General features: G+C 39.1%; 1 pseudogene; it reads right to left on the bottom strand.

Annotated features, from left to right (window-relative positions):
- LOC122829692 overlaps positions 1 to 19,179 on the bottom strand; it is a 33,774-nt pseudogene extending 14,595 nt beyond the window's left edge.
- Positions 19,180 to 20,376: the final 1,197 nt, after the last annotated feature.

The raw sequence follows: 20,376 nt of genomic DNA, 5'->3' as shown, positions 1-20,376 counted from the left end.
AAAATTGATAGAGGAAAAATGTAAATATTCCAACTTCCAGAAAGATGGAATAAATCCAGATCAATGCATGGTTGATTGTCAAGCAGCTTTGTTTGCATTATTCTTGTGGGTGTGTAACAGCGTCTCTCACCAGTCACAGAAACATGTGTGCTTCTTGGTGTGTTTGGCACCAAATCTTTCCTGGGGATATTGCTGTTCAGGATTTCCACTTGTGTTCCATCTGGAGGTAGAAAAGAACAACTGAGTTAGGAAAATAAAACCTTATATCACTGAAATCATGTCTTGATGATGTAAAAACACACCTTGACCTTTGACAACTGGATCTAAAGTTATACTCTGGGTTACTTTGACCAGTACACCTGCAGGCTGAAAAGAGAAAGTTTGAACGGACATTAACAATAACCATAAGAGAGATATATAAGCACCCTTCTGTCAAAATTTAATCGGGGAGTGATTGATGAGTGATTAATGACCCCAATTATTGCTTTTAATTTCCGGTCACATGACCCCCCCCTTATCCGGTCACCTGATGCCTGCCCTCCCCCCAGGATGTCTCATGACCTCCGCATGCTTATCACGTGTGACACTTTTATTCCCGATAATTTCAATTCAACCAATAGAAACAGGAGTAATACAATTAAAGTATAAAAAACAATAAGTTTTAAATAATCAAGAATAATACAATATAGTATATTTAAATAGAATGTTGTAATTAACCCCGGTTTTGCTCACCAAGCCGTCTGTGTGTGTGTGTGTGTGTGTGTGTGTGTGTCCGGACAGAATACTGGAGAGGGAGAGGGTTGAACTTAGAACATGTCCCTCAGGATGTCTCAATGCGTTACATTGTTTTGGTGAACTCCTTCCGACCTCTATGAGTTTGAATTAGCCAATAGAAGCAGAGACATGGGGTGTCCGTCGTGGCGCAGTGTGCTGCTGTTTGATAGAATGGATCAGGAGATTCATTCTGCAGAATCTAAAGAACCAGACATCAGAGTGTCTTCATCCTCAATCATCCCCTGATGCTGACATGGTACAGAACATTTTGTAATGTTTGATTAAGTTTCTTATTGTGATTTTAGCTGACTATTGTGGTTTGATTATTTGCTTAGGATGTTGAGTTTGAATGATATTTAATAAATAATAGCAATAGCCAAAATAAGTGGCCATTTAAAGAACAAATCATATGAATAGATTAACAGTAAATACATAAATATTTCCTGCATTGCATTACTTTCTGTGTTTTATTCAGAAATGTTGATATACGTTATGAATAATTGTTCAGTGGTCACTTAATGTATTACTTCACTAATATTTTATTAATGTGGTTTACCAGTTTGGGTAATCTGACTTCCTATCAATGAAGAAAAAACATGCTAAGCAAACATGCGCCAAACCTGCAGGCCAGGGCCGGTTCTAGACGGGGGGCTAAAAGGGGTTCTGAAGAAATTATACTAAATAAATGTCTTTTTTAAATATTAAGTGGTAGATATTTTTTCTTCACAATTTTCTTTTTAAGGTATTATTAAAAATACATTTAAAATTATTTTTAATAAAAATTAATTTAATGAATTAAAAATTATGGTACTGCTCTTTTAACTGCTGTATGGAGACAGGATCACACTTTCCATCTAATAAATCAGGGATCTGCAACCTGAATCTCTGGAGACACAAGTGGGTCTTTGTTCACATTATTAAATGATGAAATATTGCTGTGTTTTTGTTTAATTCTTTTTTTAAGTGTCTCCATAAAAACACTGTCTGCACTGGCCCCTGTAAGAAATTTGGTCTAGAACCAGCCTCTTAAGAGAACAGTGAAGGATAAAAAGCAGTAAACAGTAAATTTTTTAACCAGCTATAAGGGGTCAGACTTGTATCATCAGCACCTTAATTCAGATGGTTCGAGACTTTAAAATACTGTTGTTAGTTTATAAATCACTGAATGGTTTAGCACCACAATACATTAAAGATTTGCTGCTGTTATATTAACTTTCCAGAACTCTCAGGTCTTCTGGTTCTGCTCTGCATCCCCAGAACCAGAACCAAACGAGGAGAAGCGGCATTTAGCATATGCACCAAAAATCTGGAACAAACTTCCAGAAAACTGTAAAACAGCTGAAACACTGACTTCCTTTAAATCTCAACTAAAAACCCACTTGTTTAGAGTTGTATTCAAAACGTAATCAATTGCAAATTTATTGACGGAATCTGACTATGTTGTGTTTTTATTGTTGATTCTATGTTGCATTGTATTTTTGTGTTTGATTTGATGTAAAGCACTTTGAAATGCCTTGATGCTGAAATGTGCTATACAAATAAAGTTTGATTGATTGATTGATAGATGACAATTTGCAATGCAAAATATTATGCTTAGTGATTTTTGCAATGGGCAATGCAGTACTTAATTAATTTAGAATTATTTTTATATTTATGAATGAAATTGTGTACAGCATTTGGCTTTATTTATTTGAAGAGTATTTTGTAGTTCTGTACAAAATGTTGTATATGTGCAAAATATTTGGATAAATAATGGGTTAGTCTGATCCCGGTCCTTAGCCTTGTTAATTACTCTTATTGGTCTTTTTTGAAGTTTGATTAGTGACTGTTGTGTTGTTTCGTAATTAATTTTCCAAATCTCCCTGGAGTCACTTAAATAATGTCAAACGAAAGAACAGCACAGAATGTCAGGCTGTTTCTGTGTGAACAGAAAGATGTTTGGTACTGAAACTATAATAGACCCACTTCATGAACTGTGAACCGAAACAGTAAAACCTGACTCATCATGTCTACTTTTCCATAGATGGACATTCATTCTTGTAAAAAAGGCCAACAGCCACATAAAGTTCAGATAAAAATAAGGTAATGCAATTTCTAAGTATGATTTTAAATAAAGTTCAGGTTAAGGACCCATTTTCACCAGTCATTAACCTGAACATCTACCTTGATAATAAACTGGTTTTAGGTTTATTAATCCTATGAATTTAGTAAAATGTTCTTCAAATGACAATGTTTTAAGTAGATTTTATTTCAATTTACTGGGCAGCAGATCACCCTAGGACTGTGTCACTCTACAGCTGCTTGTGTCTCATTAATGTTAGCAGATGTTGGCAGGTATGATGTGGTCTAGAGATTCTGTTTCAAACTGAGTTTATACACTTCTGAGAAAAATTTTAAGTTTCTCTGATTTTACTCTTTATATGTATATGTTGGAGTAAAATGAATATTGTTTATTCTATTAATTACTGACAACATGTCTCTCAAACAAAATTAAGATATATATATATATATATATATATATATATTTATGGGTCAAAACAAACCCATTGTTGCACAAAACAAATAAACTCATTGTCTCTCTTACCACAACGCGCAGCATCTTAATAATTCCATCATTAAGGGATGAGTCCCTGACAGATGCCTTGACCTCGATCCTGCGCTGTCCTTCCTTCATTGGAATGATGATGAATGGTACAGATCGTGTAGTTTCGGGTCCAATTCTAACCTCCTGCCGGTACTTCCCACGCTTGGAGGCCACACTGCACACGTTCTCTTCCTTAATCAGTTCCACACGAACCTTAAAAATATTACAAAGAAGGAGAATATTACTGACATCACAAGTGTGTGACGATTTAAAAAGTTATTTCAAATATTTACATAAAGTCAGAGTTATAATTTATTGAATAGCATTTAGTTTAGAATTATAATGTTGTTCATTCTCAAACTGATTGCTGTCTTTCATTTTTTAATTATCCAGGAATATTCTACATTTTGTTTTGGGAGAATAATCTCAACTTCTGATGATTTTTTTGTATCTTGAGTTCTGGTTCAAGTCAGATACACAAAAGTCAGGAAAATAGAAATAAATGTGAATTATGCCTCTTTAGTGCTACTATTCTCCTTTTTTTCTTAGTCTTTGACCGTTTCAAACACTTTTTCCCCCCGATATGTTATGACTTACAGTAATAGGCTCTGGGCTGTAATTGTGAAGGATCGCTTTTATTTCAAGCTGCTCCCCTCGGACGGCAGAATAAGGGACTTGGAGATCAATGAAAAACTCCTTGTGAACAATAACCTCCAACGGCTCGCCAACACAGATACCTTTAGGGTGAGAGAAGGCAAAGAAGAAATGAGACAAGAAATAAGGGGCGCTGAAATTGAGACGGGAGGGAAACACAGACGACTCCTCACCAAGTGTTCTTGAGAGACTGATGCCGGTGATCTGCGAGGTTGTAATTGAATCACCCAGTTGAAAATTTTTCTCAAACGACGTGGATTCACTGAAACACACAAAAAAACAGGGGCAATGTTAAAAATATAATTAGAAATTAGCTAATTAAATGTCCAGTGTCTTATTTTTTTACTGTTGTAGATTTTTTCAACTTCATCAAATGACTCACCATCTAGGGTTATTTGCAGGGCAAACAGGAAGTTGGATGTCTGTCCACAGCCAACGTTCAGGGAACTTGGTTCGAGAAAAAATGTCAGCACTGTCCATGTAGCTGTCATCTGATTCACCTATGTACATAGCATGGTCTGTGTTTCTTCAGTTATAAAAATATCCAGCACAACAGTATTAATCACAACAAGGCGTTCAGTACCTCCTCCTTTATTTAGTGAACTACCTTACTTAAACTTAGTTACAAGTGATGTACATTTTAAAAAGTTACATTTGACCTTTAAAAAGGTTATGGATCAGAATACTGTCAAAAGAACAGTCGTAAAGGTTTGTTCTTTCATAAGTGTCACAGTTGTGCAGTTGTTGGGACCGTTTCCTTTGGAACAAGAAGGTCAGGGTTCAAATCGGGGTCATTTTGGATGGAGATGGTGTGTGATAGCCACCTGGATGACTGCTTGTTCACTGTGTTGCTCTGACCAACCAGATGTCCAAGGTGCACTTACACACACACACGCCACACACTAGTGTTACGGAAAATTATTATTTTTAGTGCTTAATACAGCTAATCTTACCCCAGATGTAAAGGTTATAATGAACAGTCTGATTTTGAACAAATTTCTTAATTTTAAACAGGTTTGTGTAAAAGATTTGAAACTAAAACTACTCTATCGGTAAGTATTTAGAAGTAGGTCAAATCTGTAATCTCTCTGTGAGGTTCCTCCTGCTGTGTTATCAGAGGTCAGGAGGCCATAAAATTAGTATTGCCTGTGAAACAGAACTCGGTTTGGTTCACAGAACATCAAACGTCTTTTAATCACATCTGGTATGGTTTAAACTAAAATGCAACATAGAATGTTGAGATCATTAACATTTTTCTAAGTATTAATAGCAAGTTTATAATTAAAGTGCATTATCTAAGTTTAGAATGGTGAATGCTGAATGTATTTGAAAATTGTACTGTCTATGATAATATCTGAACCAAATGGAAATTGTTTCAATGAAAATGTGTTGTTTAGTATTAGAAAACTGTTCAGGATTTTATGTGATAAAGCAAGGACTTAAATCTTTGGAAAATGCTGAATGCAGTAGACCAGAATTAGGTTTGTGAAGATAATCTTTTCTTAAACTAAATTACTTGATTTGGCCGGGAGGCACTCCGAATTTCACAGGTATCTGTGAAGTCTTGTTGTATGCTTTTATTTGCCCAAATGGCCTTAGAGCCCAGGAGACCAGGATGCAGCTGCTTGCTCCATTGTTCTTCCAGAGAGCAAATGGCCTTTGATCTCTGGCGTGAAATTAAGGGAAGGTCTAAGTTCATCTGAGTGTCCAGGGGAGCTCCTGGTTGGTCGAACCAGGGGTACGCCTTAATTGAATACATTAAAAGTTAGGAAACACCTCCACTATAAGAGATCGAACACAATGATAACAATTCAGATTGCTGGTATATTTCTGCCGTTTTGGCATCAGCCTTCTCCAAAGACTGGTCTTTGCCTTTTCTTTCTCTGTCATTGTCCCTTTGTCTTTTAATTCTTTTACCTCAGGTAAAGAATGTACTTTTTCTGTAACTCTGCAGTTTTCTTGTTAACTCATACGTTGCTTGTTGTGAGATTAAACTTTGTAATTCTGTGACGTCATTGCGCATCGTTGTTCCTGCTGCCACACGCCGCCCGCCGGAAGAGCCCGGTATCCGGGACCATAAGGAAGAGAGCCAAGCTTTTTCCAAATTAAGCTAACTTAGTAATTCTCTTCCTCAACACTAGCTAATCTATATAACCTATAGCTGGGTACTATATGCATTTGAATGGAACATTGTACGTGTTATATAGTCCTTTCATATATATCACATATATATCCATCCATCCATCCATCCATCTTCTTCCGCTTATCCGGGGTTGGGTCGCGGGGATAGCAGCTTCAGAAGGGAGGCCCAGACTTCCCTCTCCCCAGCCACTTCTTCCAGCTCCTCCGGAGGAATCCCAAGGCATTCCCAGGCCAGCCGAGAGACATAGTCCCTCCAGCGTGTCCTGGGTCTTCCCCGGGGCCTCCTCCCGGTGTGACGTGCCCGGAACACCTCACCAGGGAGGCGTCCAGGAGGCATCCTGACCAGATGCCCGAGCCACCTCAACTGCCCCCTCTCGACATGAAGGAGCAGCGGCTCTACTCTGAGTCCCTCCTGGATGACTGAGCTTCTCACCCTATCTCTAAGGGAGATTCCAGACACCCTACGGAGAAAAGCCATTTCGGCGCTTGTATCTACAATCTCTTTCTTTCGGTCACGACCCAAAGCTCATGACCATAGATGAGGGTGGGAACGTAGATCAACAGGTAAATCGAGAGCTTTGCTTTTTGGCTCAGCTCTCTCTTCACCACGACGGACCGGTACAGCGCCCGCTTGACGGCAGACGCTGCGCCAATCCGTCTGTCGATCTCCCGCTCCCTTCTTCCCCCATTCGTGAACAAGATCCCGAGATACTTGAACTCCTCCACTTGGGGCAGGACGCCCCCCTGACCCGGAGAAGGCACTCTACCCTTTTCCGGCTCAAGACCATGGCCTCGGATTTGGACGCACTGATCGCCATCCCAGCCGCTTCACACTCGGCTGCGAACCGCTCCAGGGAGAGCTGCAGATCATGTCCCAATGAAGCCAAAAGGACCACATCATCCACAAAAAGCAGAGATGCAATCCTTTTTGCAATCCCCCCACCAAGGGGTTTTTTTGTGGGCTCTAGTGTCCCTTATTTGACAGTAGGCTGACAGGACAGGGGGACGGAGAGGGGGGAAGACATGCGGCAAATGTCGGCCGGGTTCGGGAATCGAACCCACGACGGCCGCGTCGAGGACTCAAGGCCTCCAAACGTGGGTCGCGTTATCCCCTACGCTTCCCCAACACAGCACGCCCCCAGAGATGCAATCCTAAGGCCATCAAAACGGATCTCCTCAACACCCTGGTTGTACCTAGAAATTCTGTCCATAAAAGTAATGAACAGAATCGGTGACAAAGGGCAGCCCTGGCAGAGTCCAACTCTCACTGGAAACGAGCCCGACTTACTGCCGGCAATGCGGACCAGACTCTGACAGCCTGTATCAAGGAGCCCGGTACCCCATACTCCCGGAGAACCCCCCACAGGGCATCCCGAGGGACATGGTCGAACGCCTTCTCCAAGTCCACAAAACACATGTAGACCGGTTGGGTGAACTCCCATGCACCCTCCAGGACCCTGCTGAGGGTGTAGAGCTGGTCCAGTGTTCCACGGCCAGGACGAAACCCACACTGCTCTTCCTGAATCCAAGGTTCAACAATCCGACAGACCGTCCTCTCCAGAACCCCCGAATAGACCTTGCCAGGGAGGCTTAAGAGTGTGACCCCCTTGTAATTGGAGCACACCCTCCGGTCCCCCTTTTTGAACAGGGGGACCACCACCCCAGTCTGCCAATCCAGGGGAACTTCCCCCGATGTCCATGCGATATTGAAGAGTCGCGTTAGCCAACACAACCCTACAACATCCAGAGCTTTAAGGAACTCCGGGCGAATCTCATCCACCCCCGGGGCCCTGCCACCGAGGAGCTTTTTGACCACCTTGGCAACCTCGACCCCAGAGATTGGAGAGCCCAACCCAGAGTCCCCCGCCTCAGCTTCCTCAATGGAAGGCATGTTGGTGGGTCTGAGGAGGTCTTCGAAGTATTCTGCCCACTGGCCCACAACATCCCGAGTTGAGGTAAGCAGCACACCATCCCCACTATAAACAGTGTTGGTGCTGTACTGCTTTCCCCCCTTGAGACGCCGAATGGTGGACCAGAATCACCTCGAAGCCGTATGGAAGTCTTTCTCCATGGCCTCTCCAAACTCCTCCCACGCCCGAGTTTTTGCCTCAGCAACCACCCTGGCTGCATGTCCCTTCACCCGCCGGTACCCATCAGCTGCTTCTGGAGTCCCACAAACCAAAAAGGCCTGATAGGACTCCTTCTTCAGCCTGACGGCTTCCCTCACCGAAGGTGTCCATCAACGGGTTCGAGGGCTGCCGCCACGACAGGCACCGACAACCTTGCGGCCACAGCTCAGATGAGCCGCCTCAACAATATATATATATGTATATATATTTATATCTGTCAGGCCAAGATCAATATTAGCCTGACAGTCAATATGTATAACCCATAGGTGTTTAAACACTTGGATAAGAATTGTTCCCAAGATTTGAAAAACTCTGGGAGAAAACTTAGGATATTGCTCCATTTTACAGTTAATATTTTAATTTCATCAACATAATTCTCTCTGGAAGTAAAATTTACATTTTGGAGTCTGTCTTGAATCTCACAGTATTGGGAAGGAGCTGAAGATTAGGGTGAAGGCATTAGGGCATTTTAATCTTTTATTAAAAGTATTTATATTCAATAATTGAGACTGAACTCTTTTCAATTCTATATGTTTCCTTGCAGCTATGAACCATATTTCACCACACACACACACACCCACACGCACACACACCCCCACACACACACCTCACACATACATGCATAAGTGCATGCACGTAAGCCCACTTTCTCACTATTCTCTTTACTTCACTAGGAAACTGCGAGAAAGCAGGTGTTCATACAACTTTTGACAGGAATCTTTTCTGTTCCCGTGGATAAGCTCCACCCACACTGAGTGACACTCAGTGGAGGAAAACATAAATGCTCTCTGCATGAGTCATTTATCTTGATTTTAATCAGCGGGTCAATTTGACCCTGAACAGTATGTGTGTCTCAAGTTCAATTATAAAGATCACCCATTGAAAAAAAAAATCAAAATGTCATATAAAAGTTTTTACAAAAGATCAATTTCAAGAAAATTATTGTTTTTTTTTGTATGTGTGTATGTTTTTTTCAGTGGACATGAAAAATGTAAAGTCCATTTGTTATGTCCAAATGAATAAATGAGTAGGTTGTTGTCATTGATCCTTAATTTCTGAGAAATAAAAAAACTATCATTGCACAAATATTGATTCAAATGGTTAGTATTGGAGTTAATAATCATATACAAAAAACTTTTGGAGAAATGTTTTGGTTTCTGACACCATTGCATGATTAAACACTCTCCGGGTCAAATTGACCCACGAACATTATTGCTGTACCTCAGAAACGAACATAACAGGACGGTTAAAGACATCAAAGTCAATGTTTCGGTGTCATAAAGCTCAATAACTCAATATTATGGGCAAATCTGAAGAGGCGCAAAGTAGCAAGGTGACTTATAAACCTGACAGCAGCTCTTTTAGGAGGAATGGGACAGTATTCCTAGAAGCAATAGTCAGAAGCTTGTGGAAGAAAATCAAAAATGTTTGACCCAAGTCATAAAGTTTGAAGGTAATAAATAAATCTCTTATCACTCACATTATTTATATACATCTAGCATATATATATAAAAAAGTAATTCTATCTTATCTATATAACCAGGTGAAAAATGGGTACATGTCAAAAGTGTATTTTGTAAACCATGCTTTGCTTTTATTTCACCGACAGGTTGTAATTTTTGTTTTTGTCAGCATGTGGTGCTGTTGATACAGAGAGGTCTAAAATTACTGGAAGTAGAAAAAACCTCTTGTTCATGTACAGTGGCACTCTAACTGGTAAAACGGAAGAGAAGGACTTTTTTTTGAGCCGAGACCTGTTGGAGAAGACGACTCTATGGCCACATGAGCAAAGAATCCAGGCGTTCAGTAATTAATTTTTGAACTGAATTATTATCTGTGGACAAAGCCACAGAGATTATATTAATGTTATGTTTTTCTGTTTGTCCTCTTTCAGATGTGCCACTGCCGTTTGTTATATGCCATTATTAGATTTCAGCTTTTATGTGAAGCTGCGTTGCTACACTGTTGAGTGCAAACAACGTTGTTAGCCCGCCATTTCACTGAAGCTAAGGCTCTCTACTGATAAAATACGAGTCATTCATTTCTCCATATATTGAACCCCAGTCTTTTCAGTTCTTTGCTACTCAAAGGGAAAAGTGTTTTTTTGAAAATAAAGAACCCCTTTTATTTGAAGCTCCGTGTGCTTTATTAATCCCGGCTTCATCTAAAATTAGATATTTTTGGTCTAATTTAACCTCAGTGAGGACAAAAAAAGTGGATAGGTTTTTGTTTCTTTTCATGTAAACATCTGGTATCAACTGTATTTGTATAAGTAAAAAAAAGTATCAACATTAAAAGGGATTTCTTTTTATCTAAATCTGTATCTCTTACGTGAGGCAGTCGTGTCTTCCTCAGTAGTTGTGTCTCTTTTCTGTCTGGATGTTGTTTTGCATTTTAGCTCTGAAATTGAACACAAAACATCTTTTAGGTAAGTAACAATTTAATAACCTTAAAGAAGACGATTATTATCAAAATAATAGTCAGTGTTTAATCCTTCTGCCAGTATGAAAATCCATCAAAAACACCTCCTCGTATCGTTTTCATCTAAAAATAATTCTGATTATCACCCTTTAGAATTTCAAAATAATAATTAAGGATTCTTATCAATAAATGTAACTCAACTCCATGAAGGTATTTGAAGTGTATATAGAACCTCATTTAGTTGGACTGAGAATCAAAACACAACTTGACAACAAGGTGAAGTGAACTCACCTTGTCTGTAGGCAGTTCCTGAAGCGGTGCTTGACTCAAACACCAGCCCAGCATCAAAGAACACGTTCATACCGTCGCTCCCACCACCTGGTGTGCAGCCTATGTCGTGATGCTCTACCTCGTCCCACACCTGCAGGGTGCAGAAGTAAACCAACCAGGTTAAAGAAAACCAAGCATACACAGTCAATTTCTAGATTTTCAGATACTGTTAGATGTACCTTTTTCTGGGTGAGACGGTGCTTGTTGTTCAGAATGTAGACGCCTTTGTCAACTGCGACGAGGCCCACTGTGGCCCCTGGATCTCCTCTGACTTTCAGAGTGAACATCCTGCCAGGTTCATAGGACGGAAGCGGTCTCTTTAATTCCAAGGTCAACTACACGGGAAGAAAATAGCACTAAGTATTTCCAAACATCTACATACCAAGGATTTGCCCAGGTTTGACTCACAGAGTCGGTGGTATGAGTCTTACCGAGCCCATGCACGAGTCTGTCACATCCACCCAAACAGAGTCCGACACCACTTCATTATCGGTTGGGTGGTAGTAGGCTACGATGCGGAATGAGGGCAACATCTCTTTGGTGATGGGAAGAGTATGGACAATGAGTGGTTCGCCTCTTCTTAAACGCTCAGATTTCAGCAGCTGGCCTCTGCTTAGGATCTGGGGTGTGCAGAATTGGATATTAGTCAGATATCAGATATGTACAGAGAACCTAGCACAATTAAGAGGAGGGAGCAATTCTGTGTGTGCATCATTGGCAAGTGCAAGAAATGTCTCACCAGGCATGTGATATCCTTTTCAAGCTGCAGATTACTGAGGAAGAAGTTCATTGTCAGATTGTCTCCTACTTTCACCTCAGCTGTGTTTATGGCTGCAAGGTTACAAAGTTGCAAATATTGTTAAGGCATAATAAATGAGACTGGTGACCTGCACCGGACGTCTTTGGTCTCAAAGACATAGGTACTGCCTACCTATGTGGATATAGCTCTTGCTACTGGACAAATAAGCTGATGCTTCCATCTCAGTCGCTGCTTGTCTTGATGGGGTAAGATCGTGTTTGTACGTTTTTGCCTGCAATTTCATTCATACATGCACTGCGTAAGCATACATATCAAACTTTCTACCACTTCAAAGACAAAATACATTTTTACATTGTTCTTAAACAATGACTGTTGACGGTGTAATAAAAAAAAGGCAGAAAGCATGTTGTTCTTCCACATCGTGTTGGTTTGGGAGCCCTGATGTCTGTACATTTGTCTTTTGATTTTCCTGCAGTGATTGGGTTGGCTTGTTGAAAAATACACTTGTTTCCAGTTGTGTGTATATAAATACACATTTCATCAGTATGATGTTTAGTCAATTTCAACAAATTGCTGTTGCCTTGACTTTGAGCTAGAGTCACAATACTTCATCACCAACAAACTTACAGTGAATCTCAGTTTGGAAGCCGTTGCTGCTGTAGTAATGGTGAGTCTTGCCATCCCATTGGCTGCTGTGATTCCCCTCACATCACCAGGACTTACTACCACAGGGATATTTTCTGCTGGACTGTCATCGGGATGTACTACTTCAACCTGCCATTGAGTGCAGGAAAATGGATTAGACAGGTTCTGAACCTCTTAAAGTACATTTTAGGATTAATATGATGTTAATAGTTTAGTTTACCCTGCATGCAGTTAGAACGGTGTTGGGTCCACATTATCTAAAAGGAAAATCCATCTCATCAATTCATAGTTTAATGTGTTTTTACCTGGCTAAACCCGCTGCTTCTCTGAAGAGCTGTTAATTGCATGTTGTGTGAATTTTTTTCTCTACTGGATTAATGTTGCCATTTGTTGAAATGATGTCATCCAAAAGCAAAGTTTAAATAACAAGTACGCTCTGGGGTTGCTTCATTTTCTCTCTCTCTGAAATGTGCAATACGGGGTTTTGCTAAGGTGTTCTAGAATAATAAAATATCCAAAGCCACATTCACTTAGTTTAACTCCAAAGCCACATGCCTTTTGTTTTAGAAAACCTTTGGTCTAATTTGGCTCTGGATCTTTTCTTCCAGGGTGGGACACCACTATTGTGTCTGTCTGCCATCTCTTTGCACACACACACATCTCTCTTTTTTCTCTTCAGATGTTCATGCTGAGTTGTGATACTGGTATGTTGCTGCTGTTTTTCTGACAATCTACCATTAGAAGAATGTGAGCAGAATGGCTGTTATTAGTCTGGAGGTTATTTTTCAATATCCATTTTGTTTCATCATATTTGATTTGATCCTTTAACTAATATATAGCTGCATGATTAGTAATTTAGTTATGGGATCTGGTGGTTGAATATTTCGACTATATGGTTAATTTTCATTAATAAACTCTCATACTTATTGTGGTGTATGTGTGCAGTCTTTACAGTTCAGTAGTGTTGAATTCATTCCTTCCTGAGCGACTGGTGTGTTTGACAAAAGATTCCTGATTATCAGCTGCAGCCCCAACTTCATTTAGCATTTTATTGATAACTTATGAATGATAATTATTAGTAATTGATTAGCCAAACATTAATGTACTCCCTGTTGCACAACATAAAGTAACCAGGCACTTTATAGAGACATAATAAAAACGATATTTACTCAAACATTACTAAATTTTAAAGCTCTTTAGATACCAACATCTTAACAGAGAAATAAGAAAAATAACATTTGGTTCCGTACCACAACGTCAAACAACAGTCCAGGTTTGAAAAATTTGGGGGTTCTTGTGAAGGTGATTTTATACGGCGATGTGACAATCTGGATGCCTCTCAACTCTGCTTCCACCATTTCATTACCTGCAAAAACCAAATTGAGAAAATAGTACTGTGTAATGTCATTAGGGAGCAGATGTTCAGTAACATCAAGAAGAGGCATCATTTTCGGTTTGAGTGTAAGTTATTTTGTCTCATCAGATTAAGGAAAACACCTTTGAACGTAACGGATTTCTTTATTACTCAACACTGAGGTAGAAAAACTATATATTTTTTCAAATATCAGTGTTGCTTTCTTCACCTCGTCTGTTTTCATATTGCTGCTTGATCATGTGATAAATAAGAGTTATTTTAAATGTAATAAAACACTAAAAATTCAACACAGTCACTCACCGCTCTCTGTCAGCACACTGACAGACGCAAAGATGGATTTTCCTACAAGACTGTGAATTTGTGGGAAAGTCTGAGTGATCTGATTCCTTTGCAGTGTGACCTGCCCTTCGCCATTCACAACCTACGATCCAACAACCCCAAGTTAGGTCAGCCTGACTTATTTTACCTTAAACAACATAAAATATAGTACAGGAGCTCACTGGGACTCGTGTGAGAGAGTGTGGGAGGATTTTCTTCACTTTATCTTCCGCGATACCAAACCTCACATAAGCAGTCCCATAAATCTTCTTTCCAAATAGCTTCCTAAAACCAAAGGAGTAGACAAATTAAGAATAAAAGTGACAAACAAATCCCCCTTTTCTTTCAGTTATGAAGATGATAAAAAGTCATTGCATACGTAGCTTTGATGTTGATGGTGAGTTGTTCACTGTCGACGTAGAAGAAAGGGTCCACCGGCACCAACTGAACCTCAAAACTAGGAAGTACTGCAAAATGAAAACATGTTTTATCTTACTCATCACTAGATGAACAACAGCGTGAATGTTGGATACATTTGAAAGCGGTCTACAGAACTGAATGTTTACCATATTCTTTGACCTCAAATTCAGCAAAATATCTCTGCTGTGGGTTGCTTTGGAGCCTTGCAACCACCTTCCACAGTCCAGGGCTAAAGAAGACACATAGAAACACACACAGGGCCGAAGATCTCTGATCAACTGGGAAACCTGTTCTCAGTTAAAACCTCTAAATATCCCGTGAATCTGATTTCTGTCCAGAAGTTAATTCTTATGAAAGGGATTTGATTCTTATGCTTTGTGTTCCTATTAAATAATAGGATTTAATAATCCTATTAAATAGGATTATTTAATAATTAGGATTATTAAATAATCCTAATTTAATAATTAGGATTATAAAAACACAAAAATGTCAATAATAATAATAATAATAATAATAATAATAATAATAATAATAATAATAATAATAATAATATACAAATAAAGTGAAAAATTACATTCTTGCTAATCTGCTACATTTAGTTCCTTGTTAAGTGACTTACTTGTTCGTGGCAGTTTGCATATTAATACATTTTATTCAAGAAATAAAACCTGTATGACTGTGATCAATCTAAACAATCCAGAATTTAAATATACTCAAAATTTAAATACACTCAAACACAATTTGCATTATGGAGGAACTGATTGCCAAACTGTAACATGACCAAGTCTTTAATAGCAAATATGTTTATTTGAGTAAATAAAGGTATTATATATTAAATAAATAAACATTCACCTTTATTGAGTAAATAAAGAAGAGTGTTTATATATTTAACATAGTAAAAATGTTTTGTAGTTATTGTAATTTTACTCACCTAGCCATCTCACTAAGTTGGTAATCTCCATAGAATAGACCAGAGTTCAAAGTTACTGTATCCATTGGTATGATGATTTCATCAGGAGTCTAAAGTAAACATTTACAGTGAACAGGTTTTTAAAGTTAGCCCATTTATATTTTGATAACACCCTTCTTTTGCTCCAGTTATCTCTTTTAGCTGATTTTATCATTTTCCTTTTCCCAGAACCTAAATATGAAAATAATTTGCTAAATAGGATCAGAAAAAATAACCGTGGATTGATCCTGGATATTTATTGTTTTCCCTGTTATCACATGATACAGTAGGAAAAGAATGAAACACAGCACCATAATCTCCATGAGCACACCAACGTCTTGGTTCTGATTGATTCTGCCCACCGGCTCCATTTGGTAAGTCAAGGCAAACAACCTGAAATAAACTGGCAGAGAGACAGAAAGACATAACAGTTTCTCACAGATTTTAATTATATCTTTAAAAAAATGGCACATTTATTTATAATTTCACTTTTTCTTTCAAATATCTGTTTGCTAATGAGTGTGCACAAATGTAGTAAACAACTCTAATGTTTGTTTAGTTTACTAACTCTTTATTTCTGCTGCGATTTAAAAACTGGTAGCCAGCAGAACTTAGCAGAGCTGAATGATCTGATCATGAGTAAATTTATTTCCTTTCTGGTGTGTTGGATCTAAAAGAAGCAGGATGGCAGCTCCCCAGGACCGGACTGCAGCACCTTTGCTTTAGGCCGTGCAGTGACTTCATGAGGATCAGTTTATTTTTATTTTTATTTAATTTATTAACAAAAACATTTATACTCGAAAACTCCATCACACCATGGAAACTTAATTGATCCTACTGGCTGAGCCAAGAAAAGAGAAACAAAGAGTAGAGATAGGAAATGACCAATCAGAGGAAGGATTGCATGCAGCTGGGTTCCTGAACTTACTTTGAACTTTGACCTGTGCACTGCTTCCACTGATTTTGGGAGCTGGTCAGATCATAATGTAAATAAACACAGTGTGAGGACTGTAAGTGTGTAAAAGTAATAAATAGCACATTTAATAAGTTATTTGTCTGTTAATTAACTTAAGTTAATAAGGTGGAAGTTATTTAAACATTTATCTATTTCATGGCTCATTTAAATAATAATTTAATGATTAATATATTTAATTTTCTCCCTTTTAAACTTTCCATAATATCCTTCTATCCTCATTTTTTGTTCATTGTTGGAGGTCAAAAATTTTAATAATTATTTTATACTTTGTCCTTGAGCTTTAATTCTTGGCAGCAGAGTGAGATGCCTAAGCCAATCGTGTAATTAGGTAAGGCAAGTAGAAGAAATAAAGTTGCACAGATTACATCTATGTCTATGGTAAACATATAGATACTGCTTGCATCTATATATTTATTTAAGCTGTGTTGGAATCGGTCAGGGTATTTGCACTTTTCCTAAAATGATTCTTTCTAAGACCATATGATTTCCTAAAGCTAAAACTTATTACCATACCTCTCATAAAGATTATTTTATGTGAGTCAGACATTTAAATATGATATCCGTTTTGTTCAACATTGTTGGAAAAGCGCCTTCCTACCCCTGCTGTTGGGAGTATAGAGCGTCTTGTCCGTCTGTATGAAGATGTACCCAGTCTGGAGAGACACCAGGACGATGTTTTCCAGAGTTTTGCCTGGAAAATTGGCTTGAACATAAACATATTGCTTCATAGTGGGATTCATGCTGAATTCTGCTGCTGGTATCTGAAACCAGAGTGAGGAGGCAGACGGATAAGAAACACTTAAGGCATGTTGACAGTCCTGTTATAGAGCAATTTGCAAGAGTGTTTTACTCACAGTTATTTTTCCAAACCCCTGGTAGTTATTCGCCGCGTTGAGGGTCACAGACGTCCCAGTCAGCTTCTTGTTTTTGGCCGGATGGTTCATCACGTTGATGCTGACGACCATGTCCCCTCCAGTGCAGTCCTGACATTCCACAAAGATGTTTTCTGCTGTTCCCACTCGCATCAGGTTGGGGGCAGACATCACTTTGCTGCAGGTAAACGATATGGTACATGGGTATTTTGAAAGAAAAGAACTACAAATTACTGGGGATGTGTGAACCAACATTTATTTTCACAACAGAATGGTTCCGGCATCCTGCTAATTTATGGTTTTGAGTGATGACTTTTCCTCAGTACATTTAAATGAGGCTAATACTATGTCATGATGATCACAAGGGGGAAAAAAAACATAAATTTGAACATTCAAAACTGAATTCTTTTAATGGCCAATGATCATTTAGGGAAAGGAAGTTATTACATCTTTCAGTTTAGAGCAAACTGCAAGCAGTCCTTTCTTACAGTATCTTGGCTGATGACGTCAATTTTCTGCGTTATTTTAGAATGGCAGCAAAGGAAGTGAACAAAGCTGTTCAGTTTGTGTTGGCCACGCTGCTAAATATTGAAATAACATTAACAACCACCTTGTTTGGTTGCTAATGTCAAATATTAACCACCTGTTTGTCATTGGTTGTTACACTACAAAGTGCATGTCTCTCTTTGTAGTGTAGGATGGTTGTTTACAGCGCAGCCAATTTCTGGTAAGTTAGTGTCAAACTGGCACAGGAAAAAGTTAGTGATGGAGTAAAATTTAAAACCTCAAAAGAGTCCACGTCTCCAGGAATCATATCTCAACAGCTGAGAGTCCAGATCCTCTTTATGAAGCAAAAACTAGAACAAGGGGTTGATTTTTGCCAGACCATAAAATGATATGAATATTTTTATAAGACATTGTACTTTCAAACTGGAAATCTTGGCGTCTGATGTTTGTCAAGTTGATACCTGCTATTGATCTTTTGATTAATCATTTAGATTGATTTCATTTTTAAGCTGGGCTGCACAGTGGTGCAGTTGGTAGAGCTGTTGCCTTGCAGCAAGAAGGTCCTGGGTTTGATTCCCGGCCCGGAGTCTTTCTGTATGGAGTTTGCATGTTCTCCCTGTGCATGTGTGGGTTCTCTCCGGGTTCTCCGGCTTCCTCCCACAGTCCAAAAACATGACTGTCAGGTTAATTGGTCTCTCTAAATTCTCCCTAGGTGTGAGTGTGTGTGTGCATGGTTGTGTGTCCTGTATGTCTCTGTGTTGCCCTGCGACAGACTGGCGACCTGTCCAGGGTGACCCCACCTCTCAAAATTTAGCTGGAGATCGGCACCAGCAACTCCCGGCCCCACTAGGGACAAGGGTATTTTTAAGATTACTTATTAAGTAGAGGGCAATGATCTGTTGTTTGGACTATGTACTCAGTAAATGCAAACACCAAATGAAATGCAGGCCAACATTTTGGCAGCAAGTAAAGCAAAACGGTTTAGTAGCAGTAAGTACTATAAGTTTGCAAACTATTAGTAATACATGTTAGATAATCATACAAGAAAAATACAAAGCCATACAAAATATTTTAATTTATATGGCTTATATTTGAAGAAACAGATGAATTGCATCTTTAGGCTTTAATTTCTATATATTTCTATTGTGCTGCAGACACTTAGGTCTACTTACAAATTAGCTCCATCAGCCAGAGGAGCCCAGGAGGCAAAGGCCAGAGAGACCAGCTGCAGTAGAAGAGTCCTTCTCATCCTCCAGATTGGTTCCTATCTGCTGACAGTGTGAACCAAAACTCTACAGTCTTTTAACACTCCCAAACCTGAAGGTCCTCCCACATCTCCCCTTGTCAAAGTCCCATCTGTTCTCTCACTTGCACACCCAAACATAGGCAGATGTACACATGACTTCATGGCGGTATTTATACGAAACATTCAACTCTGATCAAATATATCTCTGTAAATTCTCATTAGGCATGTGTGTGAGTGAGTGCATGGTGGTTTGTCCAGTTTGTGTCTGTGTTCCCCTGCCATGGACTGGCAATGGATTGTATACCGCCTCTCGCTCATTGACGGGTGGGGTTAGACACTGGCTTCAGTGAAAAATAATTGTACTGAGAGCAAAGTTCTTTCATTCACAGTGAACATGGGTGGGTAAAACAACGCCAAAGACAAATGGAGTAGGAATTTGAACTGACAATGGCAATCCACCAGAAACAAGACGAACTCTGACTTTCACTGTTTCACAAGGAGGTTCAGTGATGATCATAACCCAAAGTGTTGGTGTGACAATTTTTGGAGCATTTGAAATTTGGTTTCAGAATGTAACTGATTAAATGAAAAATCTAATTAATGATCACAGCTTAAGAAAATTTCTACAAAGTTAGTGTCTCATTAAAGGCCCCATGCACAGGGAAACATGCAAACTCCATACAGAAAGACCCCGGGCCGGGAATCGAACCCAGGACCTTCTTGCTGCAAGGAAACAGCTTGACCAACTGCACCACTATGCAGCCCAGCTTAAAAATATAAACAACCTAAACGATTAATCAAAGGATCAATAGCAGGTCTCAACTTGACAAACATCAGACGCCAAGATTTCCAGTTTGAAAGTACAATGTCTTATAAAAATATTCATATCATTTTATGGTCTGGCAAAAATCAACCCCTTGTTCTAGTTTTTGCTTCATAAAGAGGATCTAGACTCTCAGTTATTGAGATATGATTCCTGGAAGCGTGAACTCTTTTGAGGTTTTAAATTTTACTCCATCACTAACTTTTTCCTGTGCCAGTTTGACACTAACTTATCAGAAATTGCCTGCGTTCTGTGTTTGCATAGCCTTGGATCTTTATCATTGGTTGAGTTACTAGGTACATAGTCCAAACAACAGATCATTGCCCTCTATTTACAAAGTAATCTTAAAAATATGAACAACCTACACGTTTAATCAAAGGATTAATAGCAGGTCTCAACTTGACAACGTCTGACGCCAAGATTTCCAGTTTGAATGCACAATGTCTTTTAA

This window comes from Gambusia affinis, linkage group LG04, assembly GCF_019740435.1.
Source record: "Gambusia affinis linkage group LG04, SWU_Gaff_1.0, whole genome shotgun sequence".
NCBI lineage: Eukaryota > Metazoa > Chordata > Actinopteri > Cyprinodontiformes > Poeciliidae > Gambusia > Gambusia affinis.
This window is presented reverse-complemented; position numbering and strand designations above follow the sequence as displayed.